The 23798-nt window shown below is 37.2% G+C and overlaps 1 pseudogene; it reads right to left on the bottom strand.

Moving 5' to 3' along the window:
• Positions 1-23798, bottom strand: part of LOC132018695 (high mobility group protein B1-like) — a 97242-nt pseudogene that overhangs the window by 42129 nt on the left and 31315 nt on the right.

Below are 23798 nucleotides of genomic sequence, written 5' to 3' on the forward strand. Positions count from 1 at the left end.
CAGGAAAAATGCAAAATCCGGCAGAGTTAATATACTAAATCTTGTTAGTTTATCATATATATAAACATTACTTTATCACTTTGCTGGCTTACCATCTGAAAAGGTTTGGGTAAAGAAGATGGAGAAAGATCCATTGTTATCCTGGAAGGTGAGAGTGAACGGAGTGTCTTGGTTGAAAGCCCCTAAATGTATATGGGATATATAAACGGAGAAGAAAGGGTGCAGAAGTGCAATTTTCCTACTTTATTTTCTAGTACTAATTCTGCTTAGAATTAGCCTGTTCACTATATTGCTCAAGGATGAAATTACAAATGGTACTCATGAGATGTTATTCATACTTAGGTTCATGAAGTTAACACTAGAATATTTAGAATAATTTTCAGTTTGAAATGAAATGTAACTGTGCAATATTTTTTTTCTTTAATACCAGGAAAATCAACTTATTTTCAGGTTGCCTAGTCTTTACAAATTCCATTTTAATTTAGCATTGCTTGATTTCTTTATAAATCTTGGGATGGACCTTTAAGACAAGGGTGTGTGTTAAGTTTCTTTTCCCTTCCCTTCTCTTCCCTTCCTTTCCTGCACCTTCCTCTTCCTTCCTTTCCCTTCTCTTTCTTCCTTTCTTTCTTTTCTGATGTGGTTCTTTAAACAAAATGCTGTGGTGATTTCTGTCTCTGACCTCTGGCAAACTGTGATCTCCTGCAAATTGGCTTGAGTGCTTTCCTTTCAATGGCAAGATTTCAGGCGGAGACGGGTACCTGGAGGCAGCTACTTGTTTTCTGCTTACTGTGAGATGTGATGTACAAGATCAAAATTAGGTAAAAATGATAGATCGACATTGAGGACATGCAAAGTGAGCAATTTCTTCTGGTTTATACATGAGACAGCAAAATAAATTAGTAAGGGACGTTGACAGTCATTTATATGGCTGGCATCACAGACATCTCAGCTAGGCTGCTGACAAAAGGTCACAGCTCACCTGTCACAGAGGCAGCCAACAGTGAGGCTAAAAATGATTTGTTTTCAAATATTGTTTAGATAGTTTATACTCTGTGGTGACCGAAGACTGTTTTTCTCTCCTTCCTCTCTTGCTCTTTGACTCTTTAGCTTACTTGTGAGCACGCACGTGCTTTCTTTTTCTAAAAACATGCAGAAGCAATAAATCAGCCAGTTTAAGAAGATCCAGCCAGCCCAACACAGATCGATTTCACAGGGAAGTCGATGGGCTGCTAATAGAATTACAACTACCTGTCAAAACAGGGAAAACATATCTGTGACAGTGACAAAGGGCAAATCAATTTAATAAGAGGTTTTTTCTCCCAGAGACATAGATGTGGAGTACATGGGTGTCTCTGAGAGTCTGTAATTGTGAATAGAAGCCATATACCTGGACTGTTAAAGCTAAGGTTATGCCAGTGATTCTGGAAGAGTGTACTTATTCTTTTCTAGGAGGTTTGTCTGGTAACTCTAACAGTTTGCTCTGTAATAGCATATAACAGGGAGCTACTAGCTGGGAACACATTCTTTTAACCAAATAAGATGGTTTTATCCGTTAAATAAATTATATTCCCATGAACTTTGCATTTTCGTGTTTCCTGTTGTATCTCATTTCAACAAGGAACTGTGCATTGCCAAGAACATCTCTCTGGCAAATCTTTATCTTCTAAGTCAACTTGATCATTTTCAGAAGACTCATAAAACTGTTAGCAATGTGACTTTTAGCAAGAGCAACTTCTGTGTTCAAGTTTGATTTCTTTTAAGAGAATCTTAATCATGAGCACAGCTCCCAGCTTAAACCCATGGTGTATTAACATGAGGCTCTTTTAAGTTAAGGCCTTGATTTTTATTTTGTTTTACATTTTTAAAAAGATTTTATTTATTTAATTGAAAGAGACAGAGATAGTGACAGAGAGCATAAGCAAAGAACAGGAAAAACAAGCTCCCAGCGATGGTGGACTTGATTCCAAGACCCTAGGATCATGACCTGAGCTGAAGGAAGACACTTAACCACTTAACCAACTGAACCACCAAGGTGCCCAAGGACTTGATTTAAAAAAAAAAAAAATTTAATATTTATTAACTTATCTTAGCACCATGGATTTTCTGTAAAACAAAGAAATGAACTGTGACGTAATAAGAAGTATGTATTTGGCTTGTGCCCCTATTTCCTGGCCTATAGTTCCCAAAACCTTTGGAATCTCTGAAGTGACAAGTGTCTTTTTGTATGCTAATGAGATGACTATTTGCGGAGGGGCTCCTGGATAACCTAAGGATGGAGGCTGGTTGCCAAGGGGAACCAACCTAATCTTTTAAAAGGTTGGAAGTTTCAGCCCCACTCCTTGGTGTCTGGGGCAGGAGTTTGAATAAACACTAATGGCCAATGATTTAATTAAATAGGCCTATGTAATAAAGCTTCCATAAATATTCTAACTGAAGGGCTTTGGAGAGCTTCCAGGTTGGGGAACATGTGGGAGTGCTGGTAGGGTGGTGCATTCAGAAAGAGCATAGAATCTTTGTGCACCCCCCAGCCCCCTAAGACCCTGATCTATGCATCCCTTCCATTTGGCTGTTCCTGAGTTGTATCTTATAAAAAATAGGTAATAGTAAGTAAAGTGCTTTCCTGAGTTCTGTGAGTTGTTCTAGCAAATTATCAAATCTGAGGAGGGGGTGTGGGAAACTCCTGTTTGTAGCTGATCAGTTCGAAGCACATCTGAAACCTGGACTTGCAGTTGGTATTTGAAGTGGCAAGAGGAGGCAATTTCCTGAGACCGAACTCTTAACTTGTAGGGTCTGTACTAATTCTAGGAAGTTAGTGTCAGAATTGCTTGGTGTGGAAAACCCCACATTTGGTGTTAGAAGTGATGAGGTGAGTAGAGGAAAACAGGAGAGTTTTGTCCTATTAGAAATAAAAAGAGTTAGAAATAAAAAGTATTTTGGAGAGTTAGAAATAAAAAGCAATTCTCTGTTATGGCAGAGTTTAACGGTGTCATTGTAATCAAGAAACACACCAGGTCTCATACTCATCAAAGCTCAGTGATACTAGTACACCTTAATTGCTGTTCCCTCATTGCAGAATCACTTCTGTGTTGCAGTTTAGACAGAAGTTAAGAAACTTGATTCTGAAGTTGGAAACATCTGCATTTTGGTCTGCTACTTGCCACTTACTAGATAAATGAGTTGGGTAAGTTGCTTAGTTTCTCGAAGTCCTTGTTTCCCATTCTGTACCACTGGGCTATTGAGAGTGCTTACCTCAAGCAGTTGTTAGTGAGGAGTAAATGAGCTAATATGTAAATCTTGCGGCCCTCCCAGTAAGGAGAGGGAGGATATCTGTGACTCACTTATTCTTTTAATCTGCTTTCTACTTATGACAGGGTCAAGGAAACAATGATCCATCTAGACATTTTTTTTTTTCCTTCAGGAAGTTGGGGGAAGTCTCCCGATGCTGTATTTAAGTTAATAAACATATAAAGCACTGTGTTTACCCCCACTCCCTCCATATACACACCCCTCCCTTGTTTTGTATCTTAAGAATCTTCTATATGTTCTGTCCTGTAGTTTTCACCTCCACCTTTAGACACCAGTGTTATGTTTTCCTGCCTGGGAAACTAGGTTAAGAGGACCAGGAAAATGCCTTGTGATATCTCTGGTACCCAACGCTTGCTGGGAATGGATAATCTATCTCAACTCATAATTTGGATAATTATGGGATGACTCCATATTTAGGACATTTAATGCTGTAACTGCATCTTTCTCACTGCATAGTGGAACTGTTTCATTCTCTGAGGGTTGAGGAGAACAATGGCCTGGAGGCTCAGTATTGGATATTTTAAGTATTACTGAGCCCGAGAAGGAAGTGTGCTTAGTGATTTAGGATCTCTGTGTTAGCTTCTCCGTTGAAGTTTTTTGGTTAGGCTGTATTCTCTGCCTCAAATTCCTCTTGCTCTTATGTGTGTGTGTAGGTGGGTAAGGGTGGTTGGCAGAGAAGAACCTAAAAATAGTGCTTGAAAGTGTTGCCAGCATCTTAGCTTTGTGTTGGAGAAACCATCTGCTGATCTCATTGCCTGAAACCAGAATCAAATAAGTTGTTCTGAAATGAGGGTTCAGAAGAATAAAGGTTTCCAGGCTTATGTCCTGCAAGGCACCAGACCTTCTACCTTGTTACTGAGGAGATAAGGTGAGTGAGAATGAGTCTGTGGCTTGGCCAGGCCAAGAGCATCTACCTCCCACCTCTGTGCCTTAGTAGTCTGAGTGATGTTTGGTGTGTAACTTAATGCAACTCTGCCTTAAGTTTGCAGGATGGCAAGTGGAGGAAAGCCATTGCTCTGTTGCAAATGAGAGAGAGTTTTTAAAATTTAATTATGTATGGTATGATTGTTATTTTTTAGAACCACAGGCAAGAAGCCTGTGAGACATCACTGTTCTGCAGCAGGATGGTAATTTCCCCTTTGGCAGATTCTCTCCCCTCTCCTTCCACGCAGGGACCTGTTGTGGCTATTTCCACTAGTGCAGAGTTAATACAGTCTGGGGAATACTAGTTAAATTTATAATCAGAATTGTAAAGATCAGTGATAACAGGCAACAGTTTGCTCATGTTCACAAATAACAAGATGTGACAAAAGAAATTTATTTTGCAAAAAGCACTTCAGAAATATATTGAACTTATTTTGTCTCTCTTGGTCTCTGTCTGTCCATCTTTATCTGCCCCTTTCAGTTTCTGTTTCTATCCCCATTTTCAGTTTTGGTTTTTGGTATCCCATGCCACTGCCTGATCCCCATTATTATTCTTCCCTCTTTGTAACACTCATGCAGAGAAGACCAAGAGTACTCCTCCTCTTTGTGTCTGTTGGTCCCTTTTCCTTTCTTTCTCATCTTTTCCATTTCCTTTTCTTTCTTCATCCTCTTCTTCTATGCCTTAACCCCAATGTTTGTTTTTTTCCACTAACAGAATCGAAGTATAACTGGTCCTATGAACCACAGTTTCGTGGCTTGCATTTCACCTGCTTCCATGAGACTCCTTGTTCCCTGCCTCAAAGACCCAGACAATTTTTTCTGTAAATACCTGATTTGGAAAGAAGGGAGGGAAGGTGCCTCCTTTGAGCTCACATGAAGCATCCTATGTTCCTTGTGCTGGGCCTCACTTGAGTTTTTCTGCTTACTCGTGAAGATATCTGGTGCAAAATGCCACCACCAGTGCTGCCCATGGCATTGGGGCCACAGTCAGGCTCCTGGTGCTCTAGCATCTATGAGTCACTGAGTGATGCCTACTGTTCCTGACTGCTTCCATACTGCATCCTCAGGAGTAGAGAGAATGGCCTGTGCTCCACCTTGAGCCACACATTTCACTTGGGACTGAAACAACTTTCTTAGTGGCCTGAATCATGTAGTTCAGAAGGAAAGAGAGGGCACAAGCAAAAGGGGTTTTGGGGGAGACTTTGAAGGAAGGATTATTTTCAAAGGTGTTTTTAGTCATTAATTGTTCCTAATAATATTTTTTCTACATTATTAATAATCATATAATAACAATAATCACTGACTTCTATATGCTGGATATACAAATATGATCATTGAATAGTTAAGGCTTCCTTTTGGGACCTAGAATTAAATCCCCAAATCTTTACATGTCCTGTAAGTTCCCTTGATCCCTCTCTGTCTACCTATCTGTCCAACTTGATCTGCAAACTCTCTCCCCACAACTCTGCTTTCCTCTTATTTTGAAAAGTGGACCAAACTCTTTTCCTCTTCAGGGCCTTTGCACATCTTGGTTTCTGCCTGGAATACATTTCTCTCTCTCTTCCTTCACGTGGTTAGCTCATTGCTGAAGTTGTAGTGTCATTTCCATAGGGCGTGCTGTACACTCTTGTACCACCATCTATATTTTCTTCATAGAATGATGACAAATAAAAGGAGACAACAGAGGAGACTTTTGATGGCAGTGATTAAGTCTGAGCAAGTGAGGTTTGGTGGGAGTTGGGAGTGAAGTGGGTTTATTTATATAATTTGTGTGATTATTTAATATCCATCTCCCCCTCACTACATGACTGCAGGGATTACGTTTGTTTTTGTATACTGATGTTTCCCCAGGCCTAGAACAAAATCAACTAAGTACCCACCATATGCCAGGTGCTTTACTTACATTCTTTGTTACTTTTTATCTTTGCCACAGTTCTATAAGCAGAGATTAGCAAACCATAGTCCATGAACCAAATCTGGTCTATCAATCATTTTTGTCAGTAATGTTTTATTAGAAAGCAGCCATACCAATTTGTTTATGTATTGTCTATACCAACTTTTGTGGTATGAGGGCAGAACTGAGTAGTCACAAGTCAGACTCTTTTGTCTGCAAAGCCAAAGGTATCTTCTATTTGGCCTACTATAGAAAATGTCTGGCAACCCTTGGTACAAGGCTATGTAGAATCTCTATTTCACGGAAGAAGAAACTGAAGATCAATAAGGTTCAGTAACTTCCTCATATCTAGATTTCAAGTGACAGAACTGAGAGTCAAGGTCACCATGCCCCCTTTAATATGTCTCCTCACATACCAGATCTCTTTGCTGACATATGCTTAGGGGAGTGGAGATTTCTGCAGGAGAGGTGACATCTGGTCTAAATCCTCCAGGAAAAGTTAGAATTCTGTAATGGACAAAAGAGGACAAAACAGAGAGCTTGATGTGTTTAGGAGATAGGTAGTCAGACTGACCAAAACGTGGTTCTGGTGATCATGAGGACAGTGGGGGGAAATTGACAGGAAAGGAGGCAGCCAGAATGGTCCTGTGTCAGACCAGGAAGCCTGAACTTTAGCTCCCAAGCCTGTGGTTTCTGCTTTGCTTGTACAACTTCTCTCAGTAAAACAATTTGAGCATTAGTTCTAAATATATTTGTTTTCCATAAATTATCTGCCTGGAACACTCTTAGTACTGTATTATTTACATGGTAAATTGTACAAATATGGAAATTTCAAGAAGGTAACTGAAAATAAAATGAATATTTAGACTAATTTTTATTTTCATTATTAATGATTCATAATACCTTTTGGCTGTCTTATAATAATGATTATGTTTAATGAGAATGATGTTAATGAATATGCTTAATGATATTTGAAAACTTGGCTTAACACCGATACCGCTGTTTGAAGTTATCATTTCAAGATTAGTTTTCTTTAATATGCAGTTTTAATGGTATCACAGTTGAAAATGGTAACTCACAAAGATACATGGATTCAAATGAAAGAAGTACATTGTTGGTTTCACTTACACATTATGATAATTATTTTTCAAAACTACCTACCAGTTATGCAGAAGTTTTTTTTTTTTTTTAAAGATTTTATTTATTTATTTGACAGACAGAGATCACAAGTAGGCAGAGAGGCAGGCAGAGAGAGAGGAGGAAGCAGGCTCCCTGCTGAGCAGAGAGCTCAATGTGGAGCTCGATCCCACGACCCCTGGGATCATGACCTGAGCTGAAGGCAGCGGCTTAACCCACTGAGCCACCCAGGCGCCCCAGAAGTTTTTGTTTTAATTCATCTGGTATGTTTATGCCTTCCCTGTTGTCAGTTGCTTGTCAGTATGCAAATGAATTTGAATGCTTTGTTTTCATATTTTATACAATGCATTCACAATGTGTTCATGCCACTGAAACTGTTCACCTGAAATTTTTTACATAGTTAAGGAAGTTGTAAGTTTAAATATCTAGAGTTGGCAGTTTTTGAAGATGATACAAACCATTTCCAGCAAAAATTGTATAACAAAAGAAAATTTTTTAAACATTTGTTTCCAAAATATTCTCTCCAAAGTCAGGTTTCCTTTGGGAAGTTTTTTTCTCTCTCTCTTACACTGTCATATTTACCCAGAAGGAGCAGATTTTGTACTTATTTTTTTGTAACTCAAGGCATGTCAATAATATTCTGATTATTTTATTATTGCTTTCGCCTCTTGCTGTGGGTGACTGAGAGTTCAAGCGAGGAATAGGAAAAATGTTTGTCTTGTCATTTTGTGGTGATTCATTAGATTTATTAGTATTTTCTTTAATCTATAGCTTAGTTGTTCATCTTGTGATGAACCACAAGATGGTTCATCTTGTGATGGTGATACTTTAGTAAAAGTATTCCATATAAACTGTAAATCCATTTTGTGTGGAATATGTAAACTGAAGTGTGTCATAATGTGCTTAAGTAAATGGATGATTGAAGACTCCACTGTCAAATCCTTGAAATTAGTGCACATTTTAAATATTAGAAATCCTTAACCACTTTCTTACATTTCAGGTACCTAAAAATTGAAGTTGTAACATTTTACTCCCATACCCTGATGACTCAACTTGTTTATCCCCTGCACTCATATACCTTATTGTAGAGACCATTGTTCTGTGGGCTGAAAAGCAAACCACAGGCTATGAAATGGGAGGCAGGTGACATGATCAAGTTCAATTTGTCTTTGGGATTATATTTTGTGGCTTTGTGTCTAGACACTTTATGTATTCTCCTAAGGTTTTTACTGTATGTATATTCAAATAAATAACTTAGCTGGATTTAAATAATACTATCCAAACATCTTCATAATAGGCAGCCACTCTAAGCATCATGAAGTTGTGTCCAGCCTTATTAGTGTCTAGATGCCCTCTGAAGTTCTTTGATAATTCCAGGGGCTTCACCCTTTAGGCTGGAGAATAATGTGCTTTATGTACAAGGAGAGGACTGAGGTGACTTAAACACCTCAATGTGGAAAGAAGAATAGTTGTGTTCTGCAAGAGTCAGGGCAAATGCTTTTTGTGACCTTATTAAAACTGAAGAGTTAAGAGGAAGAATTATTAGCTCTGACTCCATATTTAAAAAAAGAGGAAGAAGAATTAAAAAAAAAATGAGAAATGACTCCAGGCTAAGAGTTGCTTGAGGAGTTATGCCCTTTTTAAACCTTAATGAAAAAAAATTTTTTTAATGTAAGCCTATGAAGATAAAGAACTAACCACTGACCTTGAAACAAGGAGAGAAAAAAAATGAAGTCGGTCCCTGAGAAATAGAAGTTGTCAAAACAATACCTACCTAGGCGAAATTTAATAGCCATTTTGGATAAAACTGCTGTGCTAGTTTATTTTGCAGACCATGTACCCAATACACAAGGGACTTCATCCCTTGTTAAGCCTGCAGGTTTACTTTTAAGGGAAGAATTTTCATTATCTCTTTAGGAAACAATTATGTAAAAAGTTTATTGCCTTATTTCATAATTTTTCCAGTTACTGTAATTGTGTGAGTTTAGAAGACAAAACAAATTTAAAAATTTAAAGACCACTCTGTGTAACTGCAAATGACTTACAGCATGGCATCCACATAGAACTATGCCTTCCAAATTCTTGAGTGGTTGGAAAATACATTTTATGTCTTGGGAAAAAGAAATATATATGTATACAAAATGTTAAATTGGAATCTTAACTAAGGTACCAAGATATGATCGATATCAGACACCAGAATGAGTTGTGAGACAGAGTATCTGTTTGGAATTTCAAAGTAGGTGCTTAAAACCTGGCTTTATGACTTTTCAATCCTTTACTCACTTTGAATATAGAAAGCAGTTGAGAAGGTTGATGTTTGTCGACAGAGGATTTTTTGTAAAGGATTTCTTTAGAGAAAGGTGCTGGATTACTTGAGAGTTTTTACCCCTCTATCACCAACGGAGAGAGTTAGAAGGTGCCTGCCTCTTGCTTCTGACCTTCAACTGAACTACTTAGAGATCTTAAAATGTGTCCTCTGCAGTTAGTCAGGTACCATGGACAAATGCCTGTCTTCTGAATGGTAAATCTAGAATATGATGGATGGACTACCCAGTTGCCTTCACACTGGAGGAGCAAGTTGTTTTTGATACATTGGGATTAGCCTCTGTACCCTGAATTTGTCCAGATAAACAATTCGCAGGAATTTCTCATGACATGAGTTATGCATGAGAGAGAGTTGATGTGGTGACCATCTTCAGTCCTGTTCAATAGTGCTAATTAGAGGAGTGATTGCACTTCAGCAGACAGAGAAAGCTTTTGGTCATGATGGAAACTTTGCAGCTGCAGAAGGAATTGAGTCACCAGCCAGAGAGCAGATGCACAGCCTGATTCTGAGAAGTGGCAACAGAGGATCACAGTGCTTGAGAATCCCTAGGGAACTCTCAGATGTGCCTCAAAAATAAGTGCTTTAAACACTTGATAAATGCAGAGAATATGAAGCTGTCTTGCAATGTTACTAAATAAAACCTTCGTTTCTCCCTTCCTTCTCTTACCTTCTCCTACTGTAGTCATGGCAGTAGAGTAAGATGAGGCTTTGGAAGTGTAAGGCAGGCACAAGAAAGGAAAGATAGGACCAGATGTTCTGATTGCCAAATTGAGCCTCTTCTTGTGACCTAATATCTCTGGGGACATTTTGTTATTTGACAGTGAACTGAAAATGTATGTTGCTGCCCAAGGTTGCATCTGGGGGCAGAAGAACTTTCTTCCACTGAATAAAATTTAAATATGTAATAGGAAGCAGAAAAAAAAAGATACTTGCTAATTATATTTCATGAATCCTGTCTATTCAACATCCCTTACTCAGGGCTCCCAGAACAACGAAACAACAGCACATAGTGATCTAGGGAACTGAGTGATCTAGGGAAGTGATCTGGAAGTCGGGCTGATATGGTATGTTTCATTCCTTTTCTCTTTCCTTCTGGTTGCGGGCAGAACTAGGGGTAGAAGGAGATAATGTTGTGGAGTTAGCAGTAAGTGCTATTTCTTTTGGTCTGCAAGGAGGGATGTTTGGCAACATCATTTGGACGTCTCACCAATGAGCTATTAAAGGGCTGATGGGTGTTGCACATCTGGGACTTAGAAAGCAATGCAATGTATATGGGCTCCCAGGTTTTACATATGTCTAATACAAAAATAACCACTCATAGGATTATTATGTGATTTTTTTTCACAAAAAGGAGATGAGGAAATGAGATAATAAACATGGAAGGACTTAGGCATGAGTTGTTTGTGATTCAGGCAAAAGGCACAGCATCTTACCAGTTGAGGGTGGGAAGAGTAGTGAGACTCCATACTGTGCAGGGATTAAGATTACAAATTTTTGAGTCAGGCTATCAGAGTTTGAATTCTGGGACCTTAGGTAAGTATAAATCTCTATTTTCTCATTTTTAAATGGGATAAGCTACCGGTCTCATGGTATTATTATAGAAATTAAAGATAATCCTTATAGAGTGCCTGCTATATAATTCATGTTACTTGTTAAGTATATAGTAATTGTCAGTTAAGAGGAGTATTATTTTTATTATTATTATTTTTAATCTGAAAAGTTAATTCTCACTGTTTGAGGTAGTTATGTTCTATGCAGTCATTATAAACATTGAACAAATATTAAACCATTGCTCCTAAGTGAAATAAAAGGTTAGGTTCCTGTGAGCCTCTTTTCACAGTAATTTCATCAACTGATCAATATATGACTTTGACTTGATTCATTAACACTGAACTCGTGGATAAATCAGGCCTGAGTGAAAATTATCTAATACACCTGTTTTTTCTATAAGGAATATTCTTGTGCTTAGGAACAGCAGACAGTACTTCAGCACTATATTTGGGGGATACTTTAAACAGTGAAGTCACCAACAAAAAGCTTACAAAGGTGAAAAACATGTCATTAACTAGACTGCAAAAGGAGTCTAGCTTATAATATGAGAGCTGAGGGGCACCTGGGTGGCTCAGTTGGTTAAGTGGCTGCCTTTGGCTCAGGTCATGATGTGGGGTCCTGGGATAGAGGCGGCTCAGAGGGGAGTCTGCTTCCTCCTCTCCCTCTGTTTCTGCTATCTCTCTGTCAAATAAATAAATAAAATCTTAGAAGAAAAATATTACAAGAGCTAAAACAAGAAGGCAGTGTGTGTTTGACCTCCGCTGGGAATGTACATGTTGAGCAACTCAAATTTTTGCTTCTCTGCTTATGTCTGTGAATTACTGCAGAAACATAACAGTAACATAACTCCTATCATGAACTTGCTGATTTTTTGAAGTCAAGGCAAATATCACATTTTTCCCTGTTGGGTTTTATTTTTTAAGTGTAGTAATCCCTTTTCAACTTCTCCAGAACTTCTTTGATCATGATTCTTTTAAGCAGCCATCCTTTTGAATTTTGTGTCTTCCATAAATGTGTAAGCTTTTAAACTGTTCATGGATAAATACTTTATTATCTAATACCTTGGGCCTTGCTAGTCAGAAAATGAGATACTAATTTTGAGAATTACTAGTCAGTTTTGGCATTGTTCCTTTTTGTTTTTCTCCCTCTTTTTGCTTTCTGTTCTTCAATGTAACCACTCATTTCTACTGTAGTAAGTTACCACAGTTATGTTATGTAACAGCTTATCTGCATTTTAAAAATTTCCCGTTACTGTGAGTCTTAGTCTATTGGTTTCTAGAAAACAGATTATTTCCTATCCTTGAGAAAACACCAATCAATAGCCAAGGTTATGTTATTCTGGCATTTGATGCCAGGGCCCAGGCCTACTCTTTGCCAATATTTTGCAAAGCAAAATATTCTCCTATTATTATCTTTTATTCTTTCAAAATTCTGATTCTTACTTGTAAAAACTTTAAAAACAGTATTGTGTTCTCAGGCTGTTTGTTTTCCTTGTGCAGTGGAAAAACATTGTCCTCAAAAGTAGAAGACTTTGGTTTGAGTCCTAGTTTTTCTAATTAGAAGCTTAATGACCTTGAAAAAATACCTTAACTTTTATGAACTTCTGTTGTTTTTGTTTTTTAAATAATTATAATCCCTCTATGTGTGTGAGGAATGGTATTTCAGGTCTTCCTGGGTGTATCTTGTTATCTTGGAATAAACCTAACCAAAGAGGTAAAGCATCTATACTCTAGGAATTACAAAACATGAATGAAAGAAATTTAAGAAGACACAAAAATATGGAAAAACATTCCATGCTCATGGATCGGAAGAATAAACATTGTTAAAATGTCTATGCTGCCCAGAGAAATCTATACTTTCAACACCATCCCAATCAAATTACGAATGGCATTTTTCAAAATGCTAAAAAAAAAATCCCAGCATTTGTATGGAACCAGAAAAAAAGCCCGAATTGCTGAGGAAACGTTGAAAAACAAAAAGCAAAAAACAAAAAAAGCTGGGGGCATCATGTTGCCTGATATCAAGCTATATTACAAAGCTGTGGTCACTAAGACAGCATGGTACTGGCACAAAAACAGACAAATGGGCCAATATGGACTTTCAACTCTATGGTCAGCTAATCTTCGACAAAGTAGGAAAAAATATCTGATGGATAAAAGATCGTCTCTTCTATAAATGGTGATGGGAAAGTTGGACAGCTATATACAGAGCAATGAAACGGGGCCATTCTCTTACACCATACAGAAAGATAAATTCTAAATGAATAAAAGACCTCAGTGAGACAGGAATCATAAAAATCCTGGAGGAGAACATAGGCACTCACCTCTTCGACATTGGCCACAGAAACTTATTTTAAGACACGTCTCCAAAGGCAAGGGAAGCAAAAGCGAAAATGAACTTTTGGAACTTCATCAAGATATAAAGCTCTGCACAGCAAAGGAAACATTCGACAAAACAAAGAGGCAACTCACAGAATGGGAGAAGATCCTTGTAAATGACGCTATAGACAAAGGGCTGATTCCCAAGATCTATAAAGAACTTCTCAAACTCAACATACAAAAAACAGATAAGTCAAAAAATGGGCAGAAGACATGAGCAGACATTTCTCCAAAGGAGACATACAAATGGCTAACAAACACATGAGAAAAGTTCATCATCATTAGCCATCAGGGAAATTCAAATCAAAACCACATTGAGATACCACCTTACACCAGTTAGAATGCCAAAAATCAGCAAGGGAAGAAACAACACATGTTGGAAACAGCAAATGTTAGACTGTTGGTGGGAATGCAGTTTGGTGCAGCCCCTTTGAAAACAGTGTGAAGGTTCCTCAAAAAATTAAAAGAAGGGCCATATGCACCCCAATGTTCATAGCAGTTCATAATGTTCACAATAGCCAAAATGTGGAAAGAGCCAAGATGCCCTTCAACAGATGAATGGTTAAAGAAGATGTGGTCCATATACACAATGGAATATTACTCAGCTATCAGAAAGGATGAATACCCAAATTTTGCATCAACATGCATGGGACTGGAAATTATGCTAAGTGAAATAAGTCAAGCAGAGAAAGTCAGTTATATGGTTTCACTTATTTCTGGAACATAAGGAATAGCATGGAGGACATTAGAAGAAGGAATGGAAAAATGAAGGAGGAGAAATCAGAGTGGGAGATAAACCATGAAAGACTATGGACTCAGGGAAACAAACTGAGGGTTTTAGAAGAGAGGATTGTGGGGGGATGGGTGAGCCTGGTGATGGGTAAAGGAGGGCAGGGGTTGCTTGGGAGTACTGGGTGTTATACGCAAACAATGAATCATGGAACACTACAACAAAAACTAATGATGTCCTATGTGGTGTTTAACACAATACAATAATAAATAAACACGTAAACAAGTACGTAAATAAATAAATAAATATGAGTAAATAGGGTTAATAGTTCCAATCCCAGGGCTGCCTGGGTGGCTCATTTGTTTAAGCAGCTAAGCTGTCTTTGGCTCACGTCATGATCCCGGGGTTCTGGGATTGAGCTCCCATTGGGTTCCTCGCTCTCTAGGGAGCCTGATTTCTCCTGGCTGCTGCTCCCCTTGCTTGTTCTTACTCTCTCCTTCTCTTGCTGTCTCTCTCCATTTCAAATAAATAAATAAAATCTTTAAAAAAAATAGTTCTCATCCTGGATACTCCTGATTATGTAAGGATTTGAAAGAATGAAGGGTGCCCAGATCAGTAAGTCTGATATATTTTGGCAGTCCTCAGATATTACCCTGTATATCTGTATCAGGAAGAGATTAAAAACTCCCCACTGACTATATTGGATCTATGCCTACTGACTTTCATCCTTCAGGGGTAGATGAGGGCACCAGCTGTGAGACTGCAGGCACCAGTTTTTATCAATGGGCTCTACTGCAGAATTCTTCACTCTCCCCTCTAGATGCTCCATGAAGAAAAATACTTTATGGTCACAGAGATCTGGGAAATGAGGAATCTTTCTTGGAGATTTACAGTATAACATTAACATATTAAAGGCTCTGAGAAATCCTGCAGTAAAGAAGCCAGTTCAATTTTATTTAATTCAGTGGTTCTTAAAGTCATCTGACTTTGGAACCCTTTTCATGGGTTTTTGATTAATGTCACATTGAACTAGCTTTTAATGGAAGCTTCTTCTGGAAATGTTGGCCTAGGATAGTTAACAGTTAAATATCCCTCCATGGATAGTGATATGGCAATTTATTTTTATTTTGATCTTTCCCCCCACCTGACCCTGTCCCAGCAAGGTTTTGGAGAAAACTGCCCTGACAGTTCTCCCAAACCAGCATATTTCCTCCCATGAAGTCATCCTTTAAGTAGTTTGGCACCAAACACTGGAGTGCTCGGTGGCTTTTGTCTGTGTCACTGAGAACAGATTCTAAAGACTGGAGGAAAGGACACAGGGAGTATACTGGGCAGCCTCCTTGTGGCCATCACTTTTACTTCTTCACTATAGACTATATAGTACCTAGCAGAGATATAGTACCAGGATTAAACACAGCCAAATAGCTCAGGAAACATGAGGTTTGGGCAAGTGCTCACTTATTTCTGCAGTCCTCATATTTTCTTTGAGGACTGATCCATGATCAGTCCTCATAGAAAATGATCCCTGATCAATTTTACCAAAATGAAACCACTGAGATCTAACTCTGGATTTTCATTTTTTGACAGTAAGTGCGTCATTGTTCACCCTCTCATTCTGCCTTTGAAACTCAAAGTCAGCAAGTTCTTAGCTCTGATTATAGCCTCCTTTGTATACTGGGACATCACTGCTTACCAATTCTCTCTGCTTCTCCTCTGCCCATGACATTTTAACACTTAATCACTTGATGTCTGTTTTACATTTGTATTATACCATTACATTAAGTTTCTTAAAAATTACTAAGAATTTCTTTCTTCCCAGATCCATGAACTTTCCTCCATTTGAGTCCTTTTGACATTTGATTATGTTGACTACTAATTTTTAAAAAACCCTCTTATCATTGACGTCTATAGCAATGTGCTTTCCTGTTTTCTTTCCCTGCCCTTTTTCTGTATCCTTTGCTAGTTTCTATACTACTCTTTAATACCATTCCCATTCCTCTTTGCCAAAGCCAAGCCAAGCCAAGCCAAAGCCAAAGCCAAAGTCACGTTCTCTGCTCTCTGTTCCCTACATGTCTGTTGACTTCAGCTAGCACATCTATGTTGAATGACTTCCAAGTCTGTATTAGTCATTTTGTTTTTGCCCTTGCTATAATTACATATTGTCAACTACCTGCAGTATTAGAGTACCTGAAAGGAAAACTGAAGGCTTTCACTTACCTCTAAAATGGATTCTTATAACTGCTTTCTTTCTTTCTTTTTTTTTTTTAAAGATTTTTTAAGTATTTGTTTAAATTCTAGTTAATTAACATACAGTATAATATTAATTTCAGTAGTAGAATTTTGTGATCACTTACATACAATACCCAGTGGTCATCACAGTAAGTGCCCTTTTTAATACCCATTTGCCTTTAACCCACCCACTTGCCTACCTCCCTTCCAGCAACTGTCAGTTTGTACTCTATAGTTAGGAGTCTGTTATGGCTTGCCTGTCTTCCCCCCACCATGTTCATCTGTTTCATTTCTTAAATTCCACATATGAATGAAATCATGTATTTGTCCTTCTTGACTGACTTTTTTGCTTAGCATAATACACTCTAGCTCCATCCACATTGATACAAATGGCTAGATTTAATCCTTTTTGATGACTGAGTAATATTTCATTGTATATTTATATACACATATCTTATTTATCCATTAATGAGTTGATGCACAATTGGACTCTTTCCATAATTTGGTTATTGTTGATAATGCTGCTATAAATATGGAGGCACATGTTTCCTTAAAATCAGCATTTTTGAGTCCTTTGGTAAATATCTAGTAGTGCAATTGATGGATCATAGGGTAGTTCTATTTTTTAACTTTTCAAGGAATCTCTGTACTGTTTTTCCAGTGACTGCTCAAGTTTGCATTCCCACCAACAGTGTAAGAGTGTTCCCCTTTCTCTTCATCCTCCCCAACACTTGTTTCCTATGCTGTTAATTTTAACCATTCTGACAGGTGTGAGATGGTATCTCATTGTAGTTTTGATTTGTATTTCTCTGATGATGAGTCATGTTGAGTATCTTTTCATGTGTCTGTTAATCCTCTAGGTATCTTTTTTGGAAGACTGTCTATTCATGTCTTCTGCAAATTTTTTAACTGGATTATTTTTTTTTTGAGTGTTGAGTTTGATGGGTTCTTTATAGATTTTGGATACTAACCCTTTATCCCACATGTCATTTGCAATATCTTCCCATTCCAAAGGTTGCCTTTTAGTTTTGTTTATTGTCTCATTCACTATGCAGAAGCATTCAATTTTGATAAAGTTCCAGTAGTTTATTTTTGCTTTTCTTTCCTTTGCCTCCAGAGACCCAAGAAGAAGGTACTATAGCTGAGGTCAAAGAGGTTGCCGCCTGTGTTCTCCCCTGGGATTTTGATGATTTCCTGCCTCACATTAAGGTCTTTCACCCATTTTGAGTCTATTTTTGTGTATGGTGTAAGAAAGAGCTCTAATTTCATTTCTTTTTGCATGTTGCTGTCCAGTTTTCCCCACACCATTTTTGAAGAGATTTTCTTTTTTTTCCATTGGATATTATCTCCTGCATCAATGAAGATTAGTTGACTATACAGTTGTGGGGCCATTTCTGTGGGTCCTATTCTGTTCCTTTGACCTATGTGTCTGTTTTTATGCCAGTACCATGCTATCTTGATCACTACAGCTTCGTAATATAACTTTAAGTCTGGAATTGTGATGCCTCCTGCTTTGATTTTCTTTCCCAAGTTTGTTCTTTTCCCTTTATTTAGGGTCTTTTGTGATTCCATACAAATTTTAGGATTGTTTGTTCTAGCTCTGTGGAAAATGCCGGTGGTGTTTTGATGGGGATTGCATTAAATGTGTAGCTTGCTTCAGGTAGTATAGACATTTTAACATTATTTATTCTTCTAATCTATGAGCATGGAATGTTTTTCCATTTCTTTGTGTCCTCTTCAACTCCTTTCATCAGCTTTCTATAGTTTTCATAGTACAGATATTTTACCTCTTTGATTAGGTTTATTCCTGGGTAGCTTATTGTTTTTAGTACAATTGTAAATGGGATCGATTCCTTGATTTCTCTTTCTAATGCTTCAATATTGGTATATTGAAATGCTGCAGATTTCTGAAAGTTGATTTTGTATCCTGCCACTTTGCTGAATTAATGAATGAGTTCTAGCAATTTTTAGTCATGTCTTTCAGGTTTTCTTCAGAGTATCATGTTGTCTGCAAATTGTGAAAGTTTGGCTTCTTCCTTGCCAATTTGGATGTTTTTTTATTTCATTTTGTTGTCTGCTTGCTGAGACTAGCACTTCCAGTGTGACTTTAAATAACAATGGTGAGAGTGGTCATCCCTATCTTGTTTCTGACTGTAGAGGAAAAGCTCTTAGTTGTTCCCCATTAAGGATTATATTATCTGTGAATCTTTCATATATGACCTTATGGTGTTGAGATATCCATCTATTCTTACTGTGTTAATTTTTTTTAAAATCAGGAAAGGATGCTGTATTTTGTCAAATGCTTTTTCTGCATCTTTTGAGAAGATCATATGGTTCTTATGTATCATGTTGATTGATTTGTGAATATTGGATCACCCTTGCAATGCAGGAATAAATCACACTTGATAGCGGTGAATAATTTTTTTGTGTGTGTGTGAATGATTTTTTTAAATGACTGTTGGACTTATTGCTAGTACTTTCTTGAAAATTTTTGCATCCATGTTCATCAGGAAGGTTGGCCTGTAATTCTTGTTTTTAGTGGGGTTTTTGTCTGGTTTTGGAATCAAGGTGATGCTCTCTTTGTAGAATGAGTTTAGAAGGTTTCCTTCCATTTCTGTTTTTTGGGAGAGTTTGAGAAGAAAATGTATTAACTCTTCTTTAAATGTCTGGTAGAATTCCTCTGGGAAGCCAGCTAGTACAGGACTTTTGTTTGCTGGGAGACTTTTGATTACTGATTGAATTTCTTTGTTTGTTATCAGTCTGTTCATGTTTTCAGTTTCTTTCCTATTTTTGTTTTGGTAGTTAATATGTTTCTAGGAATTTATCCACTTCTTCCAATTTGTTGGCATATAATTTTTTATGATATTCTCTTATAGTTGCTTGTATTTCTTATAATTGTTTGCATTTATACTATGATCTTTCATCTCTAAGATTTTATTTATTTGTGTTCATTCTTTTTGATAAATCAATTTTATTAATTCTTTCAAAGAAACAGCTCCTGGTTTCATTGATCTGCTCTATTTTTTTTTGTTTGTTTATTTGTTTTGTTTCTATATAATTTATTTCAGCTCTACTCTTTATTAATTCCCTTCTTTTGCTGGCTTTAGGCTTCATTTGTTGTTCTTTTTCTAGCTACTTTAGCTGTAAGTTTAGGTTGTGTATTTGAGATTTGTCTTGCTTTTTGAGGTGGGCTTACATTGCTATATATTCCCCTCTGATGACCGCTTTTGCTGCATTTCAAAGGTTTAGGACTGTCATGTTTTCATTTTCATTTTCATGTCATGCTTTTCATTTGCATTGCTTCTGTATATTTTAAAAATTCATCTTTAATTTCCTGGTTGACTTATTCATTCTTTAATAGAATATTCTTTAACATCCTCCATGTATTTGTGGTCTTTCCAAATTTTTTTCTTGTTGACATCAAGTTTCAGGGTGTCATAGTCTGAAAATTTGCATGATATGATCTCAATCTTTTTGTACTTGTTGAGGCCTTATTTGCAACCCAATATGTGATCGATTCTGGAGAAGAATGTGTAATGTGCTGCTTTATGGTGAAATGTTCTGAATATGTCTGTTAAGTCTGTCTGGTCCAGCATATCATTCAAAGCCATTGTTTCCTTGTTGATTTTCTACTTGATGATTTGTCTGTTGCTGTAAATGGGGTGTTAAAGTCTTGTACTATTATTGGATTATCATGATTGAGTTTCTTTTTGTTTGCTATTAATTGATTTATTACACAAATATTTATAATCATTAGATTTTCTTGATGGATAGACCCTTAATTACAATATAATGCCCCTTTTCATCTCTTGTTATAATCTTTGTTTTAAAATCTAGTTTGTCTGATGTAAGTTTGGCTGCTTTGGTTTTCTTTTGATATCTATTAGCATGATAGATGGTTTTCCATGCTCTCACTTTCTTTTCTTTTTTTTTTTTTTTTAAAGATTTTATTTATTTATTTGACAGAGAGAAATCACAAGTAGATGGAGAGGCAGGCAGAGAGAGAGGGGGAAGCAGGCTCCCTGCTGAGCAGAGAGCCCGATGCGGGACTCGATCCCAGGACTCTGAGATCATGACCTGAGCCGAAGGCAGCGGCTTAACCCACTGAGCCGGCTTAACCCACCTCAATCTGGAGGTGTCTTTAGGTCTCAAATGAGTCTCTTATAGGCAGCTTATAGATGGATCTTGTTTTTTTTTATTTAAATCCATTCTGATATGCTATGTCTTTTGATTAGAGTATTTAGTCCCATTACATTCAGAGTGATTATTGAGAAATATGAATTTAGTGCCATTCTGTAACCTGTAGAGTTGGTGTTTCTGGTGATGTTCTCTGTTTTTTTATAGTCTTTGTTGCTTTTGGTCTTTTTGCTTCTCCACTCAAAGAGTTCCCCTTAAAATTTCTTTCAGGGCTAGTTTTGTGGCCATGGCCTCCTTTAGTTTTGTCTGGGAAACTCTTTATCTTTCCTTCTATTTTGAATGACAGCCTTGCTGGATAAAGAATTCTTGGCTGCATATTTTTCCCATTCAACACATTGAATATTTCCTTCCACTCCTTTCTGGCCTGCCAGGTCTCTGTGACAGATTTGGTGCCAGCCTGATCTGTCTTCCTTTGTAGGTTAAGGGCCTTTTTTCCTTGCCGCTTTTAGTATTCTTTCCCTGTCTTTGTGTTTTGTGAATTTGATTGTGACATGCCTTGACAATGGCCAGCTTTTTTTTTTTTTTTTTAATTTAATGGGATTTCTCTGCACTTCTTGGATTTTGATGTCTCTGTCCTTTCCCAGATTAGGGAAGTTTTCAGCTGTAATTTGTTTGAATAAACCTTCTCCCTTTTGTTTCTCTCTTCATCTTCTGGGACTCCTATGATATGAACATTATTACGTTTTACTTATTTAGATGATAGATGGAAAACCATCTATCATTTATAGTCACTGAACTATCTAAGTCTACCCTTGTGGTCCATTACTTTTCTTTTCCCCTTCTTTTTTGCTTCATTATTTTCCATAATTTTATTTTCTTTGTCACTGATTTGCTCCTCTGCATTTGTCCATTCTTATTTATATGGGCTCCATTTGTGTTTGCATCTTGGCTGTGGCATTTTTATTTTCAACCTCAGTAGATTCTTGTTCTTTTATGTTGTAGTAAGGAACTCTCCAGAGTCTTCTATGCTTTTTTCAAGCCCAGCTAGTATACTAATAACCAATGTTTTAAATTCTAGCTCAGACATCTTATTTATATCAATATTGATTAAATTCGTGGCTGTGAGTTCTACCTCATGTTCTTTCTTTTGGCGTAAATTCCTCTGTCTTGTCATTTTGTCCAGAAAAGAAAAGAAGAAAGAGAAAAAAGAACAACAAAAACAAAACAGAAAACAAAACAAAACAAAACGCAAACAAAAAAACCTAAAGAACAAAGTAAGAAACAGCAACAACAACAACAACAAAAAAAAACTCAAGCAAAACAAAAACACAAAACAAAACCAAAAACCAAAAACCAAAATCCAAAAACTAAAAAAAAAAAAAAAAAAAATCAAAAACACTGACTACATTCTGGGTGTGTTTTGGTTTGCTTGTTAAAGGAATGTAGATTCAAAATTTTAAAAATTAAATTAAATTAAATTAAGTATAAAAAATGAAAATAGAAAAAAATTAAAAAATATGAAAAGATAAAAATAAAAAATAATGCAATATTAGAAAGAATTGGAAAATATAAGAAAATAAATGAAAAAATAATAAAATAAATAAAAAATAAAAGTAAAAAAGGAAGCTTGATCATATTTTCCTTTGTGCTGAAGCTTTGCAGTACTATATGATCAATAAAGTTTGTGTGAGCTGGTTGTTTGCCCTTGTCTTTGGCCTGCTGCACTGATTCTCAGGATGAGTTGTTTTCAGTGGAAATGCTTATTCAGGACACAGTGGAGTGGGTCTTGGTGTCCCCTGCTCTGGCTTTCGCTAGATGGTGCTGTTTTACTCCCTTAAGTCTTTCAGCTCTGATGGGTGGGATGAAAATGGCTGTGCCCTGCTTTCCAGCCTTGGAGCTGAAATTTTGTGCTCCTACTCTTCAGAGAGCACTCACAGAAAAGCAGTTAGCTAGTTACTCTATTTGTTTCCCTGCTTTCTGTCTGAACCCTGTGTTCACTCTGCCCTTGTCTGAGTCTTTTTATCTCAGGCACCTGACCTTGTTTCAAAGCTCCAAATTTCATAGGTGGTCTTGCTGTGCTTTCCAGTCTGTCCCAGGAAAGTGGTACATGACGTGGGGCAGTTCACTGTTTATAGCAAAAAGCTGGTACCAAGACCTGTTGCTTTCTGCTGGCTTCCTGGCTTATATGCTTGGGAACAGCCCAGCACTTCGGTACCACCTGTTCTTTCTGTGACCCAGGGGATCCTGAGACCACCCTGTCACACCTGGGATTCTTCCCCCTCTTCACCATCTGAGCACCTTTAATCCAGGCATATCCCCCACAGTAGTGAATTTAAAAGTTCAGATTTTGTGCTCTGCCACTTCTAATACTTTGCAATAGCCTCCATAAGAAGCCTCCCTCATTGCTGCATCCACATCTATGTCTCCCCAAGTGAACTGCACTTCCTACCTTCCAAAGTGTGGTCACTTTTCTACTTATAGATTTGTAGTTTTTGTACTTTCAGACCTCTGATGGACTTCTTGGGGGTTCAGAATAATTTGATAACTGTCTAGTTGTGTTCAAGGGATGAGGCAAGCTCAGAGTCCCTCTACTCCTCTGCCATTTTAACTCCTCCTAGGATTTTTCTTTATCTACATATTTTGCAAATTTAACTACAATATGTCCTGGTGTTGGCCTGCTTTTGTTGATTTTGATGGGAATTCTTTGTGCCTTGTGGATTTCAGTATCTGTTTCTTTTCCCAGATTAAGGAAGTTTTCAGCTGTAATTTACTCAAATAAGCTTTCTACCCTCTTTTCCCTCTCTTCTTCTTCTGGGACTCCTATGATATGAATGTTATTATACTTTATGGAATTGCTGAATTCCCTAAGCCTACATTTGTAGACTTGTAGACATGATCCAATATTTTTCTTTACATCTTTTCAGCTTTATTATTTTACATAATTTTATCTTCTATATCACTTATTCATTTCTCTGCTTCTTCTTTGTGGAATTATGCTCAGATGTAATCCTTGTGGTCATTACACTCAGTTGTTTTCACATCTCAGTTATAGCATTTTTTATTTCTGCCTAACTAGTTTTAAGGCCTTTTATCTCAGCAGTAAGGGACTCCCTGGTTCTCTTCCATGCTTTTCTCAAGCCCAGCTAGTATCATTATTATTGTTGCTTTAAATTCTGGATCAATCAT

Source organism: Mustela nigripes, chromosome 5, assembly GCF_022355385.1.
Source record: "Mustela nigripes isolate SB6536 chromosome 5, MUSNIG.SB6536, whole genome shotgun sequence".
Classification (NCBI taxonomy): Eukaryota; Metazoa; Chordata; class Mammalia; order Carnivora; family Mustelidae; genus Mustela; species Mustela nigripes.